Source organism: Cryptotermes secundus, unplaced genomic scaffold (genome assembly GCF_002891405.2).
Source record: "Cryptotermes secundus unplaced genomic scaffold, Csec_1.0 scaffold1065, whole genome shotgun sequence".
NCBI classification, from domain to species: Eukaryota; Metazoa; Arthropoda; class Insecta; order Blattodea; family Kalotermitidae; genus Cryptotermes; species Cryptotermes secundus.
In genome coordinates, this window is record NW_019737400.1 from 289,884 (window position 1) to 312,527 (window position 22,644).

General features: G+C 41.0%; 1 long non-coding RNA gene across 2 annotated transcripts in view; it reads right to left on the reverse strand.

The window, feature by feature from the left end:
• LOC111870396 overlaps positions 1 to 22,644 on the reverse strand; it is a 400,443-nt gene that overhangs the window by 213,219 nt on the left and 164,580 nt on the right. The gene's annotated exons all lie outside the window — the stretch shown is intronic.

Consider the following 22,644-nt stretch of genomic DNA (forward strand, 5'->3'; position numbering starts at 1 on the left):
CGACCCCGGTTTCCAAGCGAGCGAAGGCAGTACATGCCTTAGACCGCTCGGCTACCGTGAGCGGCCAGAGGTACTAAATACCTCCAAAAATTAAACCTCAAGATGGAAATAATAAGGTTTATCAAAACTGCAGGAACGTCGAAGTTTGACTAGTTACAGATTTTTAAACAGAAGCTGTACATTAATCGGATGTACGTTCGTGAAAGCGCCTAAGAATTCAGTCTAATAATATGTTGAAATATGGTTTGCTAGATTCGAAAGATGTTGCTGATAAAATTCAAAATATTTGCACAAACTGTCCCACATTTTCGCCGAATATTTAAATGAATATTACATGCAAACTGACTCCACTGATACAGAACTCGCATTCCGAATTCGATTAAGCATGTCGCCGCAGGGAATGTGAACACTTGCTGGAATTCGAGCAGTCGCCAACTACTCGCATGCAACTCGAATTCCAGTCAATAGAATGTGAGTGCCAGTTATTGTGCAACTGCTTCAACTCTGTCAGTAGATCCCAAAGTCACAGCACCCAATATGAGTAGGGTAAAGCTGTTCCTGTGCATAATTAATCATTATGCCATGAAGGTGTATGGGGGAGCGGGTATATAGATCCACGTTTTCTTGACCCCGGCACTATTCGGAGGTGAGTGGTTAGCTTCACGGCCCAGCCACTTTACCCCAGGGGAAGAGCCCCCGGTACCCATTGGATAGGAGAATGGGTGGACCTCAGAATCGGTATGGATGATTTAGAGAACAGAAAATTCTTGACCCCACCAGGAATCGAACTCCAACCCCTCAATTGTCCAGCCCGTAGCCAGTCGCCATGCTCATAACATCTCAGCACTCACCATGCAGACGATTACAACAATACTTCGAATGTTGCATGCGTATTCGTTTCCGCGGGAACGTGTTTACCGAGCCGTTGCCTCGAAACGGGTCTGGTACTCGTATATCTCGCAGTCATTGCATAGCAACGGCTGTTTCTTTGGCTGCACAGTTCTTGCTTTGGGCAAACATGTCACAATATGGTCCGAGATTGTTGGATATCCTACTTGTTTTATGTTCAGTCCATAGTATAACTATCACAACTAAATCATAAAGGACATTATGGGGCGGAGTTTTTCAATACTTAACTGTCGCTCTAATCATCAGAAAGTGGATTTGAATGTTCATTATCTTGTGCAAAAGTCGTGCCATAGTTCAGGTGGTTATTCGTCGGCTTGCCAACGCGGCGACCCGGGTTCGAACCCAGCTCAGATCATGTGGGATTTGTGGTGGACAAAGTGTCACTAGGGCAGGTTTTCTCTGAGTACTTCCATTTTACCTGTCAATTCTCATTCCACCGACTGCTCCCCATTCATCATGATCATCATCTGTCATTCGAGGCTGGTACAATAGGTCAGTTAGTGGCCAACGAATCAAGTGGACTCAGTCTCACACCATCCTAAGACACTAAAAAAACTGATAGAACTATCTTGTCCAAACATTCCACACTATCCCCGTCCTGAACCTACGAATCAAGTCCACATTTATTTATTTAAGACGTATTTAATTGTCGTTGAAATATCTCTTGAATTGTCACTAGGAAAACAGTATAACATTCCCAAATCTAGCTGCGGTTTCTATAGACAAATCTTCCACTGATCTCGTGCGCATTACAGGTCACGAAGGATACTTACAACTCCGAATTCGATGGATGTGAACGCTACGATATGGAAAGAGCGCTTCAAAGAATGAACGGTGATGCCAGCTCAAGATGTTTATTTTTCTGTACTAATAGACCGAAATATTTCTTCCAGAGTTGTTCAGTGCCGCCATATTCTGGACATATTCGTAAATATTATCACTAATGCAATATATCAACAAAAGAATAAACGCGCATTTATATCAAACACTGCCTTGTGTAGATCATTTATATATACTGTAGACTATCCTTCATAGACTCTAGATTATCATTATTGGTGGGAAAGCCAGAAGGAAAGAGACCACTGGGAAGACCAAGGCATAGGTGGGTGGACATTAATAAAATGGATCTTTGAGAGATAGAATGGAATGGTATGGATTGAATTGTACTGGTTCAGAATAGGGACCAGTGGAGAACTCTTGTGAAAACGGCAATGAACCTTCGGGTTCCATAAAATGCTGGGAAATTCTTGAGTAGCTGCAGAATTTGCGGCTCCTCCAGAAGGGCTCAACTCCATGAGTAAATAAATGTTGGTCTATGCCTAGATCTCGTATCTGATCTCTTTCAACAGACTTCTCCAATATGAATTTTCTTATAAAATAAACAAATTTTTTCCTGACGTTTTTAAAAAATAACTTGAGACAGGTTACTTCGCTGTACTACCCACTGAATTTTATAGCCATCAGACAAAGTTTCGGACTTTTATTCATTAATCTTTTTACCTTCTTTCTATGATGCGACTTTCATTACCGAGTTCAAAGAAAGCTTAAAGGTTCGGCCACACAGAGCGCTACGTACGCTATGTTCGCTGTACGAACAGAAAAATATCTCCCTTTATTGCCTATGTGACTGGCCACACAGACTTCCATACGCTACGTACGCTATGTTCACTATGTTAGCTGCGTCGCAGAGTGTACATAGCGTACGTAGCGAACATAGCGTAGCGCTCTGTGGGGCCGAACCTTAACACAGCTTCATTCTAAATGGCTGGCCACAGAAACGGTCATTATTCAATAACATGCTCCAGATTTGTTCAGCTACAGATGATCTTACACATAACAGCAAAACGTTATATCTCTCTACTTTCAATGAATTTCGCACAAGCCTCTTCTGACTTCATGAACTCTCTCCACATGGCTACTGGTTGTTGTGAAGGCGGAGTTTTCCATCTCTTTACATTATTGCGGTGAGTTGCCCATCTCTCTGCAACTGTACACTGCTCTCCACTACATGAACCCACACTGTCCTACAAATTTGTATTTTTCTTGCTTTGTTTCACCCTGCGCTTTTCTTGACGTTACTTAAAAAATTAGATTCTGCGGCACAAATTTGACTAATAGTTTTTTATAATTACTGCGATAACCCCGATATGAAATTGTGGGAACTATCATCCATCACACCACAATCATTTACCATTGTGTCTTTCCTTAGTTATCTGTTAACTCCTCATTAACACTGTGCTATTTCATAAGTTGAGTAGTTATTCGAGACATGAGCCTTTCACGGGGATGAAAATCCAGATTATATTTTCCCATACAGTGTTTTTTTATTTATGATTTATTAAATGACGCTGTAAAATTACAGAGCGTATAATGGTAGTGTAATGAATAAAATACGAATTTGTCCCTGTGCTTAACTAATTAAGCACTACGTCATGAAGGCTTGTGCGGGGGTGGATGTACAGAGCCCATATTTTCTTGACCTAAGCACTGGCTGGAGGTGAGTGGTCTACTTCATGCCCCGGCTGCTTTACCTTCAGGGAAACAGCCCCGGTAACCATTGGACAGGGTGCTGAGTGGGCCCCAGAGCCCATCATACCGGGGCTCAAACTCCGACCCCTCAGTCGTCCAGCCCGTTGCCAGTCCCTACACCGACTGAGTTATCCTGGCTCGTTAGAGTAGTGAATAATAAATTTAAAATTTAGCACATTGAAACAAGAGGGTTGTAATGTGATTATTATTCTGGGTTTTGTCTGGAGGAACTGCGACACTGAAAATAACATGTGTTCTGGCCAAGATTTGAACCGAGAACATGTTCAATGCATGTCAGAAATATTACAGCCTTCCTCCTCGTTCATGACACCACGTAGTCTTATAAGTTGTTATAAAGGATTCGCTTAGTGGGGGGGTGGAGTCCAACTGGGTCCACTCGGCACGTCGGCCACTGATTGGCCTAATGTAGCCTGCCCGGGGTGATTATGATGATGGAGAATTTGGTGGAATTAAGATTGGCAGGGGAAACTGAAGTACTCGGAGAAAACCCGCCCCAGCGCCACTTTGTCCACCACAAATCCCGCTTAACCAGACCCGGGATCGAACCCGGGCCGCCGCAATGGGAAGCCAGCGACTGACCGCTTGAGCTATGGCGCGGCCTGGTAATGGAGGATCGGTAGGAATCTGCTGTGGTACAGAAGGCAACACTGTGTGGATACTCGTAGTTAGAGGCCTACACATATATATATATATATATATGGCATATAAGCATCTTGTGTAATAAGGGGCATATGAGGAGGTCTGTCCGTCTTCGTCGCCTTCCTCTATATAGAATTGTCTCTGTCTGAAGGATTTAGTAAACATTGCGACTATTAGTCTATAGCAAGCGTGGAAATACGTCGCACCTATGTCAACCTATTACGCGGGCATAAAGAAGCATAAACCTACGAAATATAGCCAAATTATGGACCTAATAAGTAAACTATTTTTCTATTTCAGATGTTTTAACTGCTTAGTCTTAATACAAAGAACTATCTCAAATCCCTTCAAAGATTTTGTATGAACATATTATGTCCAGTCATAATTTATGTAAAGTATTCCTTTATAATGTTGGTTTGCCTCCTGCTAATGGTCACTAGTGGCCGAAACATGCAAGATATAAAATATTTTATCTCTTTAATTAATAAATATCCCCACCAATAGTGTCTCCACCTTATCGTGGTGGTGGGGTTTGAGTGCTTCTGAGACCCTGAGAGCTATGCCGGCGGTAGCGTAGCTACTGGTAGGATCACCCATGCCGGCTAGGTGAACGGGTAGTAGACAGACGAGGGGGGATATCCAGGTCTTCCAGGTTGGGGGTTGGGCTTGAGGCTAACAACCTCACACCGTAAAAACTGAATTGTTCAGAAACCAGATAATCAACCTCGAATTCAATCGTACATTGACTTGATGATATGGAATATCACATGAAGAGTTTTTAACCTTATTTTACACCATAACTTTCGTTTTTTATAATAAGTTTATAGTTCATTTTATTTCATACCATGTATTTTATAATGTAATAATTATGAAGTATCCAGCTTCACCATAGCAATTGCAGTTCAGTGGTGTGTGAATACGGTAATCATGTGTTTGCCTAATGATGGCTCTAATAGCCGAAACATGTAGCCAAGCTAATTTTAACTTTGACCATTGTATTGTTGTGTTGCGACGGACTCTAACAAAGAATTATATATAATATCACAACAGGATGCACGAAATGAAAATTATATATACACTGTTTCCTTAGAATGACCGATACTGTGACCTCCCAGTATATTGACTTTCCTCCTGGGACATCCTGCACAACGCAGAGTGGTACGTGTATGATGAGAGATGAAGAATGAACTAGAATGAATTTGGAAGGAAGCAGTTTCGCGCTATTCGAGCTACTATGACGTCATATCCTGCAGATACTGAGAAAAACCAACAATTTGTGTCACGATTGTTATTATTATTATTATTAGAGGGGGTGGGTTTCCCCATGCATTTAGACCAATTACTGGTCCATTGTGCGTCCCCCTTTAATTTATACTGTCGCCATATCTTACCGGTACTGGTGCGTGCTATCAGCCCCGTTCAGCCAACGAGGTCGGCCGTCGGTACCTGATATTTCCTCCATCTATCAGAGGCATTGGAAACTACTTGGGAGGGAAATTGTTGCCTAATTTTGCTCAGAGGTCTCCTAGGGACATGAGGATCTTTTACGTGCCGTAAATCTATGACACGGGACCCACGGCTTAAAGTCCCTCCCGGAGGACTTGTTCCCTGAATTTTTCCGCCCTTAAAAATTCCACGACCTCCGCCGGGTCACGATTGTTTATGTGAAGACCGAGATTGGAGCCCAGTACCTCTCGAATATGAAGCGAACTGTAAGGTACCAAAGGAATTTCTATTCCTCTGGAGGTTAAATTGCAATGTTTTATTTCTTAAACATTCACCTAATGGGAGAAAAAGTTTTCTGAAGGAAGAAGAGTGAAGTTATATAAAAAGTGCTGTAACAATCTCAATGTAGACATCCCAGGCTTCTGTATAGAGCGAGTCTGAATGCGAACGCTGTAATAAGCTACAGACCCATTCACGCACAGCAACACATAACGAGAGCCTGCTGAAACTTCCCTCACGTCTCGTTACATCTCATTTCGTAACGTGATATCAGCTCCATTGCGGAACCGTGAGGATTTAAGTGTGGAACACGATCGAAACTTTTAACCAAACTAACTTCACAGGACAGAGGCTGTCCTTGTTGGAGCTACACACTCCGTCTGTTGGTCAAGACATTTCTCGTCCTAACTTATGTAAGTTCGTTGCTACAGAAGAGGGTGGGGTAGATATTAAAATCAGGGTTCATATTTGGAAGGTTCTCGGTTCGAATCTCAGCCGGAACACTGGCTATCCTGAACGAAACATTCGCGATGTCTCTCAGTCCCTATACTAAAAAACAAACAAACTCTGTGGCTTGAATCCGCAAGCGAACTATACCGACCGAGCGAGCGACCGCCGCTTCTCGGCGAAATTTAGTGCCAACTTTTGCGGATAGAGGGTGTCGCCTGGTCAGCGTAACGAATCCTCACGGCCGTTAATTTCGGTTTTCTAGACCGGAGCCGCTGTTTACTTGAAATAGCTCCTCAATTATCCTCACGAGGCTGAGTGGACCCCGTTCCACATCCACTACTTTTCAGAAAATCTGGTAGCGCCGAGAATCGAACCCGGACCTGTGGCTCTGTAGTCAGGAACTCTGACCACTAGACGACAGAGGCGGTCACATAATATTTAGTTTTATTAGTCAACGTCTTCGAAATGGTGTCTTCCATTCATAGTATTTGACAAGAATACTTTTTCTCAATGTTATGCGTTCTACACGCGTTTTCAATCTAATACTCTTCGTCTTATCGCCCTAGTACTTTTATTTGAGCATGAATAATATATTATACTGTATTTATAAATTATCTAATTACTAGAAGTGAACACATGTTTCGATAATCCAGCAGTAAGCTAGTAGTTGCTCAGCCAGTCAAGGAAATTGCAATATTTGCGTAAATTCGAAGGTTCGTTACCGAGTCCACGAAGGCCTGATACTTGTTCGTATCCTGAAACAGATTAATTCACACCACGTCCTCTCTATACTTTCCTATACAATTCATTTCTATATTACTCACCCATCTATAACTATGTCTTCCAAGGGGCTTTTTCCCTTCTGATTACTTCTGCAAACCTTTGTACGAATTTCTCTCCCTCCTGATGCACCCCCCCCCCNCAAATATTCTCTACAACATCCCGTTCTCAAAAGCTGTCAAGCTGTGTTTTTGCCTTACTGTACTCGGAATCATTGGGTTTCTGGACTTTGTCCACTATCCATAGTCTAAAGTCCATAAAAGAACACAACGTTTAGGAAACTGGATAGGTTCCCTTCAAAGATGTTATTTTTAACCACTCAACAGAATATGTTCCTCAAATCCTCTTCATTTGAAGAAGGAAACCAATGCAGTCTCCGAAACGTTGTGTGTTTTAGTGTGCTTTAGAATACCGGACGATGGACTAAGCCCAAAATCCCAGAAATTCTTAGTGTCATATAACATCGCCAGAACGTTTTGAAATATTCTTGCCTTAATATGGCAAACGAAACTTCACACCCATACAAAACAATCATCCATCTTATATACTGATAAAAGTTACATGGACAGCAGCATTAACCTCGTAATTATAAGCTCACCTGCCCACTCAGCGTTCGATTGTTAACGTCATATGAAGTATCCTTCTGTCCGATCCATTACACACATACAGTGCTCGCATGTGCTACATACTATGACACAGAGTGGGTTCTCTCTTTTCTTTTCTCTCTTTGCGAGAGAGAGAATTCGGGCAGAAGAACTGGACGCTCCTCCGTCCAGACCGGGCCGACCCATAATGCATTATGTACGCTTCACGGCGACTCAGCCCAGAAAGTCCTCCTATGCCACTACAATATTTTGACCATGATAAAAGTTCTGCAAGATATTGGTCAGTTTTGTAGGCAGTGCAATCACTTTCGTGTTTTATGCGTGTCTACCTCGTGCTATTCTTAACAATATTATATATTTTATGTAGTATTTGGACCGAAGAGGGATAAAGTGACAGGAGGTTGGAGAAATTCATAACTTGTACTCTTCTCCAAGTATAAATAGAATGATCAAGTCAATGAGGATGAGGTGGTTGGGCATGTAGCACGAATGGTGAGACGAGGAATGCGTATAGGATATTGGTTGGAAAGCCAGAAGGAAAGAGACCACTGTGAAGACAATATTAAAATGGATCTTAGCGAGATAGGGTGGGATGGTAAGGATTGGATTGATCTGGCTCAGGATATGGACCAGTGGAAGGCTCTTGTGAACACGGTTTTGAACCTTCGGGTTCCATAAAATGCTGAGAAATTCTTGAGTAGCTGCAGAATTGGCTTCTCCTCAAGAATGGCTCAGCTCTATTAGTAAGTAATATATTTTATGTAGGGCAAGGGGAATGAGTATGAAATGCAGAGGCCGTGAAAGTAAACAGTGACGTGTTTAACAACGTAATACCACAACACATGATGAGGTAAACCAGGATAGGTTGTGAGTGGGCTAGACCTGCTGATTTCAATTCAATCTCGGATTTCCAAGTGTGAGTCAACAGTGCTTCCCAATAAAATTGATGAATACATATAGTAATAATAATAATAAATAAAAATATAGCACGACTGTAACGACGTAAAACATTTACAGGATAACGTGCACAGTACATAGTTTCTGCAATAAAATTTATTGGAATATTGTCCCGTATAATATGATAGATATTTACCAAAGTTTTAGATGAATTTATATTGTGACATGTAGACCTATTTCTAGTCAACGTCCGATATACGTGCTCGCGACAATAGAAAATATTGCAAGAAGTATTTTCTATGTGTCCGCGTCATGCCCACTGCTGAGCAGCGGGTCTGTAAACACGTTCCCGCAACAGCGTACCTTGGAACAATAGGACGTCCATTTCTAGACAACGAAACGGTGAACCCTACAAATTTTTGAGAGACAGTGTTTTCTGAGGTGTCCGCCCCGAGGCCATATGACGCGGAATTCCAAGTGAGAAGTCAGTCGTACAACGAGAACGCGAATGGGGCGAGTCCTCGGCAGTCAAGGAAGAATGGTTCGGCTGAAGATTGATCTTGAGTTATTGTGATTAATTGAAATTAAGAGAGATTGTAAAGAATGTGTTAATAAATCAAATCATCCACTCCAGAACCTGTTATTAGTCACGGAACCATAAATACATGACAATATTCTCCATATTGAGATGTTAATCCGTCCTGAAGATGGAATCGGCATGTTCGAGTGAGAAGTAATATGAATATACTAGAAATTAAGTGTCATACAAGAATAAAGTACTTGCAACCGTTCAGCGGAATCCAGGCGAACATCCATCCATCCAGCCACACACGCATACATACACATACACACGTCAATGCATAAAAATATATAGCCATATGGAGACGACGTTTCAAAACTGTCTTTTTTTCTACTTAAAGATACTGAGAACATGTAAATAAGTCGTAATATTAAATCGAACGTTTCATAATCACCACTCTTCTCACGGATTGTACATATATGGTAAATTAAAAAGTTGCACAGACTTTGGTTCTACCACAACAACGAACTGTTCAGCATCAACACAATGCATGAAAGTAACTTATATACCATACTTTTGTTTTATTGTATCGTGACTATTTCGTGAATACTGATACTCTTTTTGTGTGAATAGCTGAAGTTTAGTATACTACATAAAAGAAACTGCTTACTATTGAATACGCACGTTATTTTTGGGAGATATCATTAAACTTCGGCCTCGACGCATCGTTCGATAATATTTAGACTTGGAATGGATTACGAGAGAAAGAAAACTTGATAGAACGAATGGCGAAACTCCCCAACGTATTCCCAAACTGTTGTTACAGAAGTCTTTACATATTGGCCTGTGCTTATTCCACTTATATACAGTCCTACATAAAGTTTAATATATATTTTATTCTATTTGGCCCGCGTAAAGGATATACACCTCCTTTGCATGCCATACCAGTATTCACCTCACAATGTTTCGTAACACAAAATACAAATTTACGCTATGTGTACAAATATCATGGAATAAAACTGAAACGCAGTTGAAACCGTATCAGTGAGAACGGACGGTACGTGTATGATGGTAAGTGAACCGATGTTGGGGAACATCTGCTGATTACGGATGCTGCGCACAAAACATACATTTGCTTCTATCGCCACGTCCTGACCTCTCGATAAACAAAGCTATTTAGCTACCTTTCTGGCTTCGCCTATATGCTCCATATGTCAGCTATGGGGGCCTGCATGACTATGAATAAAAACAAAAAAATGTAAAATTGTCGGCAAAAGGATATAGCTGCATCCTGTTGATTATGACCGTAAAAGTGAACTTGTATATTGGGCCAAGAAGGGCCTATTTATTGCCTCATTTAAGGTCGTGTAGCAGTAACTCCACTCGTTCAGAGCAAAGAAACAGATATGTACATAAAGTAAAAGTAAAGGTATCCCTGTAACGGGCCGTGGAGGTCCATAGGGTTGTGAGATGTTGAGGTTCCCACATTTTCTAGACAATCGGCTCATTGATAACGGCAAGGTTGTCAGCCCTACGTGCCGGCCGCCCTTTAGCCCCAAGAATATTCCTGGTACTCATTTCTGTTAGGGGCTCAGTCGACCCCAGGGCCATAGTGCGGCTGGAAGGATTAGGTAAATTGAAAAGAATCCAATGACCTCATCGGGATTCGATCCCGCGACCTTAGGGCTTGTAGCATAGTGCCTCAACCATGTTTCTTAAATAATAAGACTTGAAAGTAGATATTACTCCTTGACCCACGGGCTGCAGAATGGATGTTGTGTTGGCAAGCATGAAAACAACATTCTTCTCGCTGTAAATCTCCGTCAGAGATTTTGGGTGACCAGGTGTATTGTCAATGAGCAGTAAAAGGTAAAGCTGTCCCTGTAACAGGCCATGAAGGCCCATAGGTTTGTGAGAAGTCGAGGCTCCCACATTTTCTCTAGACAGTCTGCTCACAGATGGCGGTGAGGTCAATAAGCAGTAATATTTCGATATTTTGACATAATATTAATGAAACATTTTGTAATATTGCAAGAATTAACAAAATTTGTCACATAGAAATTAAGTGAGAACATGATGTTGGAAAAATGGCGCCGATAGACTTGCTCGGCCCAGGGTTGCCACAAATCTTCAATTTGTAAATAAAAAAAAATGCAATATCTGCGAAGCGTAATAAAACGAGGTATGTCTGTACTGGCTTCCAACAAACTTATAAAGACATTAAAACCGAAGCTGGTACCTGTAATATTTGCCGAAATGCAGGGAATTCTTTAAAAATTCACGTGGTATATCGCGAAAGCTTGAATAATACATTAAGCATTAAGATATTAAAACATTCAGTAGGTTTTCAGACTCACTTCTGTGTGTTAAACAGATATGAATAATTGTCAAAAAGGTTTGCGATACACAAAATCAACTGCATTAAGAGCTGAGAGTGAAAGATAACTGGCAGGTCTTTGAAGTTCCCTTCAACTATCGCTTCCTTTTCAAGAAGAGATTAACCATTCATTTACAAGGATTATATTTCACGTTCCTGCAGCTAACTTTAATAATAGGGCTGCTGTTTTATTCATTACATTTTACAATCCATTTTTGTTAGTAACAGGAGTAGAACCGCCACCCTAGGGGACTTCTTTTTTAAAATTCTTACAATTATATAAAAGTATGTGGCATGCACCACAGACAAAGTATGAGAGGCACAATTTAATATGTTGAGCCTGTTCCTGTGGTGTTATGCCTTATCTACAGTGCGTTCAGTCAAGGAGGAAACTTCGCAACACCGCTGACCGGGCCCAACATTCCTCACAGATTGCCGCTGTAACTGACCATAATTGAATGAGTCATTTATCAGCGCTAATGACTCATTCTGCTATCAGCAGTTACAGCAGCAATCTGTGAGGAATGTTGGGTCCGGTCAGCGGTGTTGCGAAGTTTCCTCCTTGACTGAACGCACTGTACAATAACGTAATATTACTCCAGACATTGACGAAACTAACGAGAGAAATTACAGTCAGGATCAATCCGAGGGGGGGTAACCGAACCCGGGGTCTCCCACATACGAGCCTTAGAAATATTGTGTTGGACTATGGGCTTCGCTTCGCGTACTCACAATCCAATCACAACATCCAATGTTAGAAAACACAAAATATATGTTTCAATAAGATCTTCTAAATGACCACATTCCACGAAAACTACGAAAATTGACGTCAGACAGCCTTTTGTTAACAAAATTACCTACCGATAGAACTGCCACTGTCTGCAACTAGAGCGTGCTGCGTTCTATGAGGAAACACTGAATCTCATATCCTGCTTGTGTTTCCGTAATCTCACGCACAAAGGTAGATGTTGCTTACTGTCTGCAGTACGTGTGATATGTTTATGTAGCGTTTATGGATTTATCTTTACCCCCAACAATAGGCGGACTCCCGAAGTATCCTGTACGTGTCATATATACTTCAGATTATGTACAACGACGCATACAGGGCGGGGGGAGTCCGTAAATATGTCACAAATGGAAATAAAACAGCTGTAATTGACGTAATAGGTTTTCTATCTCTATCACTAGGTAGCAGCAGAGTCCAGCTTCATTAGAATCTAGGTAGCAAACATGCATGTTCATGTCCAGATGCTGTTTTTAGTAGTCAAAATGGCGACCGTACTTGATGAGTGTTCTACCGAAGAACATCGTTCTGTTTGTGCGTTTCTTGTTGGCAAAAGGACTCAATGCAAAGTATATTAATAAATATTTTTTTATATATATATTTACGGTGAGAGTGTATATCGTGTAAAGCGGTTAATAACTGGGTCGAGAAACGTGGAAAACTTTTCGCTGATGACGAAAAGGTTGAAACGGAGGTGCTGAAGTGGCTGAGACAATAGTCAAAAGACTTCTATGCTGCTGGTTTCGACTCACTGGTAAAGAGTTGGGTTAAGTGTATCAATGTTGGTGGAGGACATGTCGAGAGAAAAAAGTTTTCTCCAGTTTTGAATATAACACGTTTTATATCCATTTGTAACCTATTTACTGACTGTCCTTCGTAATGTGGGTACATAGAAATCACACTGTCGCAAAACATTAGAGATTCATGAATCAGTAGTGTCAACCATTGAACCGCAACTTTGGTTTCGTATAATGATGTTGGACAGTTCTGCTTGCCATGAGAGAACCGATCAGAAACCCTGCTCCTATAGCCAAGAGAGGGGAGATGTCGTTCCTGATCTCCTGAATGCGGTTACAGCTCTTCTTGTACTGAGACGGGAGAGCGTTGAGACCTCAGGGCAGCTAGTCTCTGGTTAGGATAGCCGTACATCATGATGTCATGAACACAACATATGACTCAATTTCTGAAGCTGCATTACCTAAGGGCCAATATTTACCGTGATTATTCCACAGGCTCATCAATCAGCAGTTGATAATTATTCTCAGGATTAAGAAATTTATTGTGAGATTTAACGTTTCGACAATGAAGACTGATATTGTAGTATTCTATGGTATTTGTTTATAGTTTTCTGCGATGTGACGCCGCGTAGATTTGGTGTAAATCGATGTTTTGGAGGGATGTATCACCTTCATCTACCCTGAAGATGGAGGTGATATGTTCCACCAAAACGTCGGTTTACATACACATACACGGTCCCACAACCAAGAAGACGACATTCTTCATAGTCACGGCCGTGAAAACCTCAAATCTTAAGTTCGGAGAGGAACCGACGATTTCGAAGAATATATTGCCTCCATTCTCAGTGAAGAAGAGTAAGTGAAAGAAGCCAAGTCTCTCTAAACTACACGGCGGTACGACGCAGAAGATCCTACCCTTCATAGCAACCAGCTTGAGGATTTCAGTTCCAGCGCTCGCAATAACACATTTAGAAGAAAATTGAATATGAAATGTACAACTTCTAAAAATGAAGCGGTGTTAGCGTAATGAGGAATTTGAGAGGCTTCTTACGGACGCATTATAACCGCGCCTCAAATAAAATGATGAGATCTTATTGCGAAGGATGCTCATATTTCCCTGGTTTGAACACAAATTAAAATCCGAGAATACATCGAAACGTAGTGGATGCACAGAGAAAACCTCCAAAGTTTCAAATACGCAGTTGGCTGGGAATTCATGTAGTTATCATCTTACGAGGCACAATGTCTCTTACAATTATTATGTTTCTGAACATCACCCATCGTCCTGTTTTTATCTAAAACCGACTGGTATATATTTCAAAAATATAACATTTGGGAGACTGGATTCTGTCTCCATCTTCAGGTGGAACCTATTCATTTGGGCCCAATAGATAGAGCTAGTCCCTATCTCCGGACACCAGCACCAACACAAGATAAGGTATACAACCCACGCACAGCACAAATCATCTGCTGTAGTTAAGACAAAACATTAACATATTAAAAATCTCCACACATATAAGGCTTTACAACAGATCTTGTGTTGGTATATGTGACCGGGCAGGTCACGGTAGCCGAGCGGTCTAAGGCATGTACTGTCTTCGCTCGCATGGAAACCGGGATCGCGGGTTCGAATCCCACTCAGGGCATGGATGTTTGTGTGCGTTTTTCTGTGTTTGTGTACAGGTAGAGGCCTTGCGACGAGCTGATCACCCGCCCAAGGAGTCCTACCGAATGTGTAAGATCGAGAAAAACCGAAGTGAACGGAGAAGTTCATGGAGGTAGGCCTAGGCCCACTGAGTGCCAAAAGGGAAAAAAATATGTGACAGGAGATAGAGACTAGCTCTATCGATTTGGGCCAACTGGGTAAATTTTACCTGAAGACGGAGACAGAATCCAGTCTGCGAAACATTGTTTTTAAATTTTCTTGACGTGTACCAGTGACTAAGGTGAGGGTTCGGATTGGTAATTGGATTTACTGACCACTTAGAGTTCATAATTACAATTAATTTTAAAATTGTTCATGATTTCACATTACAGAGTACTCCACGCTAATATTTTCAGTCTACCTTCACTAGTCTTCACGGATTTATGACACGGGGCCTATGAAAGCCTCAATCATACACTCCCAAAATCACTGTACTACTGCATATATAAAGTCATCAAATCACATGTAAAATCTTATTCTTGTACTCTTCTGTACTCCTCTAGCTTATTGTTTATTGCTGTAATCCTTCAGCTTACTGCTATCCTCTTGTTTGCGTCCTTCTTCCGCATCTACTCACTCGCAACTGCTCTGAAACCTCCTGTGCTCTTACTTTTATAGCCGCAGAACGGACATGCATCACTGAAAACACATGTCACGTGATCACTGCTTACTGTTGTGTGACGTCATGGCGTACTCAGAAAACACAGCTTCCTCTACTGTTACGTATTGGACCGCGTTTACAGAGCTGTTGGCTGCCAACGCATTGACCAAATCCGTTACAATATAAATACGACGATGGATAATATCCAAAAACATAATATTTGTATTAATGTACAATTGTCACAGACTTTTAGTTCTTATTTAATATGTCTGTTCAGTTACGTGTAGCTTATTTAATGATTCTCTCACTGTGACAGGCTATATAAAATCGAATGTTTGGATGATCATGAATAGTGAATCGGAAATCATGTAGAATTAAGCAATATTGTCCTAATTTTAAGTACTAGTCCAACACTTTCTTGAAGGAACTGAAGGAAATCACGTAAATCCCGGGATAACTAATGTATGTGCCGAGATTTGAAGTAATCACCTCCTGAATAAATGTCTGCACGGTCACTTCTTGCAACGTGCCTTGTGTCAAAATATGTGAACCCCAAAGAAATTAATATCTCAGATCTTGAGTTGCGTGCGCCTAATGGTCTTATCATTATGACGTTATTCATTTTGTGCCTTATCTCGGCTCAGAAGCCAGTGTAGACACGGAAGGCAGTTTCACCTTTTCCAGCAACATACACCTGCAATACCAATATATTCTCCTGCAACTGAATTAAGGTAATCCGATGATTATAGGTTACCGCAGCAGTGAAGGCTTCTGAAGTCTTACATGGTATAACTGCATTAGGTTTTAGTGGCACGTAAATTATTAAAACACCTACTTTAAGTGCTTTACAAGACACCAATAAGCGAAGCAAGATCATGTAATGAAGAAAGCAGTCTTCTGGGATTTGGCACCGTGTATATGTGGTGTTAACCGACGTTTCGGATGAACGTATCGTCTCCATTTTCAGGGTAGAAGAAAACTATAATAAATCCGCAGGCGAAGAGACCGTGAGAACCGGTAAAAGCAGAGTCTGCTTGTCTGCCAGATCCCAGAAGACTGCTTTCTTCATAGTCACCGCCGTGAAAGCCTCAAATCTTACAAGATCATGCAATATCCGAGTAAAGGGACATCGCCTCACTCTTACGCATATCATTAATTGTCGGAACGTATCTTTACACTGCTTCCTTGATAACTATTTCTGTTAACATACTTTCCAATCAGAATCACTGGGTTTTTGGACTTTGTCCATCGTCCGGTGTTACAGAAACTAGAAAATATAAATTTTCGGAAACTGAAGAAGTTTCCGTCCTCAGTTGAATCACGTAGAAAGAGCTAAACTCAATCACTGAACCCTTGTTAGATTTACACAGCTACTTAATCACTTGAGACCAGGCCAATTCGTCGGGAGATAACAAGAAAATATGCAATAAAAATTGTCATAGAGCACGCACGTGAGTGGAACTAGGATAGAAAATGAGGTATATATTCATGCTACAAACCTAGCCAACATTAACATACTAACAGCTGGCTTAAGGATATTTCAAATCGATGGCTGAATGAAAGCTTCTGTATCTAGACACATATGGAGAAACATGGACGTTCTGTATCAAATATGGTGTCCTATGAGAATATGTTTAATTTAAATTGATCACTGTTCTAGATTCTGTAAAAACAGTAGACATGTTCGGGGTCTTGAAAATAAATATTGTTTCGGAGAATAAATACCAGAAAAGTATCATTCTAACGGATTATAGTGGCATAGAAGTTCATTCACATCATCTCACACACGGAGCTGAGAACCTACCAGTTGTGCAGCGCTTCCAAGCTCTTAATGGAATCCGAGGGTTTATTACCGCGCTCACAAGAGCCCTCTACTAGTCCCTATCCTGAGCCAGATCAATCCAATCCATACCATGTCTGTCTCGTGATGGAGATCGGAAGCAGCCTGCAGTAGCATACTCGAAGTATTTTGCCAGAATTTGTCTGGAGGTAGGGACTTAGAAAAACCACCAAAAATCTCTTAAGGTATAAAAGGTAGCGCGGCCGGATTCGAATCGAGCACCCCCCTCAAAGTCTAGAGCATTTATTCTGGTCAACTTGTTACATATTTCAACCCAAGTATCACCGAACCATCCTGAACGCACCTTGGTGCATAAACAACCACAGGATCCATGAAGATCTGCAAATGAACACAGCCGTGAACCTACTAGACAACAGCAAAACTACACACAGACTGAAAAGATACACCGTCCTAACTCTACAATACAGACCTCAGTAAAACCCCAATACAAGAATTAAAATGATACCTAAGTGAACAAAAGAAAACGGGTATATGAGTTACGTCACTGGGTATAACTCTTTCACGAGCCAGTACTTATTGAACATATATATTTCAAATTCTGCAGAATAAATGTGTGAAGAAACTTAATAGATAGGCTTATATTCCATTGAAAAAAACGGCATAACCAAGCCAACACTTCTTCTAGTCCTATTGCTCCCACTTGGCGCATAGGACATCCGTGAAAAGCTTCGTTTCACTTCCGTTTCTTATTCTAAGTCAGTCGGTAGGACTCATTGGGCGAGGGATCAGCCCGTCTAACACAAAGACAGAATAAACACAGACAGACATCCATGCCTTAAGGCGAAAACAGTTTATGCCTTAGATAGAGCGGCCACTGTGATCAACCAGCCAACACCGCCGACTGAATTCTGTTCAAATGCATAACTGCTATCCCAGTAAGAGAAATCTGCTTTGTGACTCTTACGCTGATGTGCACGTTTCAACAATAGAAATATGTTTCACTCCCCGTCCGACTTTATCACCAAGAGAGCACATCGATTCTCATTTGAAACTGGGGGGGGGGGCGTCTTCAAGAGCTTAAAAGAGGCTCCAAGCAAGGATCAAATCCCCGCTTCCAGTATGAGGCTACAATTTCTCTAAATTAATTATTATCTTACGAAAAGAAAGAAAGCATTGTACTAATTTATAACTCATTTGCAATTTTAATTTTCCCCATTTATACATCTTAATATTCATACAGAATACAAAAAACTACTTGAATTTCGTAACAAAACCCCGTTAAAGGGAACCACTAATACTTTATATCTTCAAGTAATTAGCATCTTTCTGAAGGCTCCTTATTAATTCTAAATACGAAACACAAAGAGGATAGTGGATAAGTGTTCCCGGAGTTAAAGAATGTGTAATTAAATAATTCTATCTCCTGGGATATAACGTCCTGTATTCCGTTAAAACATCTGTGAAATTTTACCTCTTCTTACCACCGCTGTGAGAACCTCAAATCCTACAAATATGTAATTATTTCATAATTAAGAATAAATAATTAATTATAAATACCGTAAAGAGTTCCGGTCACGGTAGCCGAGCGGTCTAAGAGATATACTGTCTTCGCTCGCTCGGAAGCGGGGATCGTGGGTTCGGATCTGTTTCCTGTGAGGTACGGACTGAATTCTTATATATTATTCTTATACACTGCCGGTCACGGTAGCCGAGCGGTCTAAGGCATGTACTGTCTTCGCTCGCTCAGAAGCCGGGATCGTGGGTTCGGATCTGTTTCCTGTCAGGTACGAACTGAATTCTTATATATTATTCTTATACACTGCCGGTCACGGTAGCCGAGCGGTCTGTCATGCACTGTCTTCGCTCTCTCGGAAGCCGGGGTCGTGGGTTTGAATCCCACAGAAGGCATGGAAGTTTGGTGTGTGTATGTGCTTATTCTGTGTTTGTGTTGTCCTGTGTTTTGGTGGAGGCCTTGCGACGAGCTGATTACCCTTCCAAGGAGTCCTACCGTCCGTAAAAATTATAAATGAAACTGAGAAATCAGCCCCGTTCTGTAAAGTGGGAGTAAGAGGAGGGAGAAAGAACCGTAAACAGTCAATTCCTAACAAATGCAAAAAAGTAAAAACCTTAATTAATAAAACATTACTCCACAAAGGTGCATGGGAGATCGGAGTTGTAGCTCCGCCATTTCTTAACCTCGGCATTAAATGACAGTGAATGGTGTGATTAATGCCCCTGTCGTTTTATATCCACTGAAAAATCCCCAAATAAATACGGGACAGGAAGTTGTATGGGGTCCTGGACTCAGTCAGGATGCTATAGAGAATAGAGTGACCCACGGTTCTGCAGGAATTCAGCCCCTATTCGCCTGTCGTCCGTGCCGTTGACTGGTCGCTTTATCTGCTGTGTCATCAAGCCCCTTTGTTATATCTGTAAAATCAATGATATTACACTCAATATATTTCGGCATCCGTGAGCTGAGATAAAACTCAGTGTTCAGATACATAATAATTTTGAATCGAAATAATATTCTAAATTTGGAAGAATGTCACATATGTTTATCCACTGGAGTCAGTATAAGCCATCAGTCACAACAAGGAGACTGAAACATTTCCGGAATTGACTTGAAAGGATTCTAACGATGGTGTATACTGTACTTCTCTTGGCTTATTTTGGACTTCATCCATCGTCTGGTATGTAAAAGACAAAAGACCACGACGTTTCGGAGACTGGATCTGTCTCCGAAACGTCGTGATCTTTTGTCTTTTACATACCAGACGATGGGTGAAGTCCAAAATAAGCCAAGAGAAGTATTTCCAGAATTCCTCAATTTTACCGCCGTGAAAACCTTCAACAAAACATTTTCTGCTTCACGAAGGGAAAATTTTTGAAGGCCAAATTTCTTGCTTCTATTTATGCCCTAAGCACTTGAGTTACAGAAAGTTATGAAGTGAGACTAGAAGTGTAGACTCTGTAGGTGTAGTAGCAATTACTTTTACCATGCTTGTTGACGCAATGATTAACTGGCTCTCCGGGAACAAAACCTGAACGTTCAGCATCATTAGCAGCAAAATCCGCCATTTCACACCACTTCTTCCCTCCCGTTCACACAGTCTATTTACTTGATTACTATTACACCTCCTCAGCCTTCCGCGTGACCGCTTCACAGCACGTTTGGGCGTCCACAATTTTGTATCATTGTACACATATCTTGTCTCTGTTGAGGCACATTGTAGCGTAGTTGGTTGAGGCACTATACTACAAACCGGAAGGTTGCGGGTTTGATTCCCGATGAGGTCATTGCATTTTTCAATTGACCTAATCCGTCCAGTCCAATTATGGCCTTGGCGTCGACTCAGCTTCTAACAGAAATGAGTACCAGAAATCTTCCTGGGGGTAAAAGGCGGCCAGCGCGTAAGGCTGACAACCTCACCGCCATCTGTGAACCGATTGTCTAGAGAAAATTTGGGAACCTCGACGTCTCATAACCAAATGCGCCTCCATGGCCTGTTACAGGAGAGCTTTACATTTTTATTTTGTCTCTGTACACCGAGCTCCAAATTTTTCCACCATAGATTTAATTTCGCCAATAATATTAGATCGTCTATATAAATCACCAACTTGTTCTACTGGATCTCTTACAAATTCAGGATAAAGATATATTTCCTGATTTATTTCACTGTTAAATGCTATTCAGATTAAACGTTAATCATACAAACTTAAAACAAGCCGAATTTGAGGTTCCTACAGATGTGGCTATGAAGAGACCTATATTCTGAGATGTAACGCTATGTAGTCCGTCGAAAGTCAACCGACGTTTCGGAAAAATATTTTGTCTCAATTTTCAGGGTTGAAAAATAATCGAAGGGACACATTTTCTTCCGAACCCTCAGTTGACTTTCAACGGACTACACAGCTTTCAAGTCCCAGAAGATATAACTCTTCAAAACCACTGCCGGGAGAACATCAAAGACAGATTATCTTCAAACGTTTATCATATTTAAATGTAATACATGTACCCCAGGTAGTATAATCACTAAGATGCAGGCTGAATGACCGCAGAATTCATGTTCATCTCTCTGTGAGCATGTGGGAACCGATTAGGGGGGCAATGTATACTGACGTTTCCGTCCGTGGGTTAAAGTCGGACCGTAACATTTTCCGTTCGCCTCTACATATTGTCGAGTTTAAGAGAACAAGATACCAAGCAAGAAATTTGCGACATGCTTCGACCCCGAACATGGAGGTGATATGTTTCTCCGAAACATGTGCTCACTTCCAACCCAATACACGGCTTCACATCTCATAAGATACTATTCTTTCGAAATGAACCTTCAGCTTCAAATCAAGCAAACATGTCTGCAGCCACCTGCTCAAGCTGATTCCTTGCTACGGATTTTTACCCTGAAGATGGAGGATATACTTCCCTCCGAAATGTCTGTTCACGGAAGGTCTACACGGTGCCACACCCCAGAAGACGGCATTCTTAAGAAATGTAACAGTATTCTTTTTCACAATTCATGAATATCTCATGTTGAGACTATTGTACAATGATTTTTAGAGGCAGCGTATGCACGAAGCGAACTTCTGAGTTGTCCTAGATCGGTTCAATTTGACTGTAATAGAATCTAAGTCCTCTAACCCAAGTCTGCGCTCGCATTAAAATATAATCACAAAGCCGGGTCATCATTTGAGTTCAGACAGTTCTCTTTGAATACAATACTAAAAACGAAACTCCGTGGTCTTAGTCCGAAAGCGAAGTATACCGAACGAGGGACCGCCGCTTCTCGGAGAAGTTAGTACCAACTTTTGCGGATAGTCAATGAAGTACTGGATACGAGCTGGAAAACCATGATTCCATCCCGGCATCTGCACCTGCTACCACGTCCTCACACGACTGTGGCTCTTCTAGCTTCATATCTGATGCATATTGGGATTTTACCTCAGAGGTAAAACGGCCAGAGCATGAAGAAAAGTTTTCAACACATTTCATGTCAAACTTAAGGATGTGTAAGCTTTACTAACACCCTACCCATGGGCCTTCATCAGGTAGCACAAGAATAACTATTATTATTTTTTTAAAATCTCTTTTGTTTCCATTTCTATGAAACAATATGTCATATGCTTCACTATTTTATAATTAAGTTAATTGTAATTTAGATTCCTCTTATCATCATGGCTCGTTCGGAACGTATAGTTACAGAAATGTTCTATTTGTCTCGGCAAATCCGTCTGCCTAATACTTCCAGAACGGCTGAATGTGTTTCCATTATGTTCGTTAATAGGAATTCTACCAAAATTTGTATATAAAATTAAATTTTATTTACAATCCGATAACAATAACGGACACCCTGTATGAAAACCTACATGCAATTTTAAAGATTTAACGAATTTCAAACAATTTTTATGAAAACGAAAAATGTTTTCAAACAAATGTTTTATAGAAAAAAGTAAATCATATATTTTAGTTGAATACAATTCTTTGTAAAGCTCATGCTTTTCGAAACAGGCTATTTGAACAAAGGAGAGCAATCACTCCACAACTGTTACGACACGAGTACAAT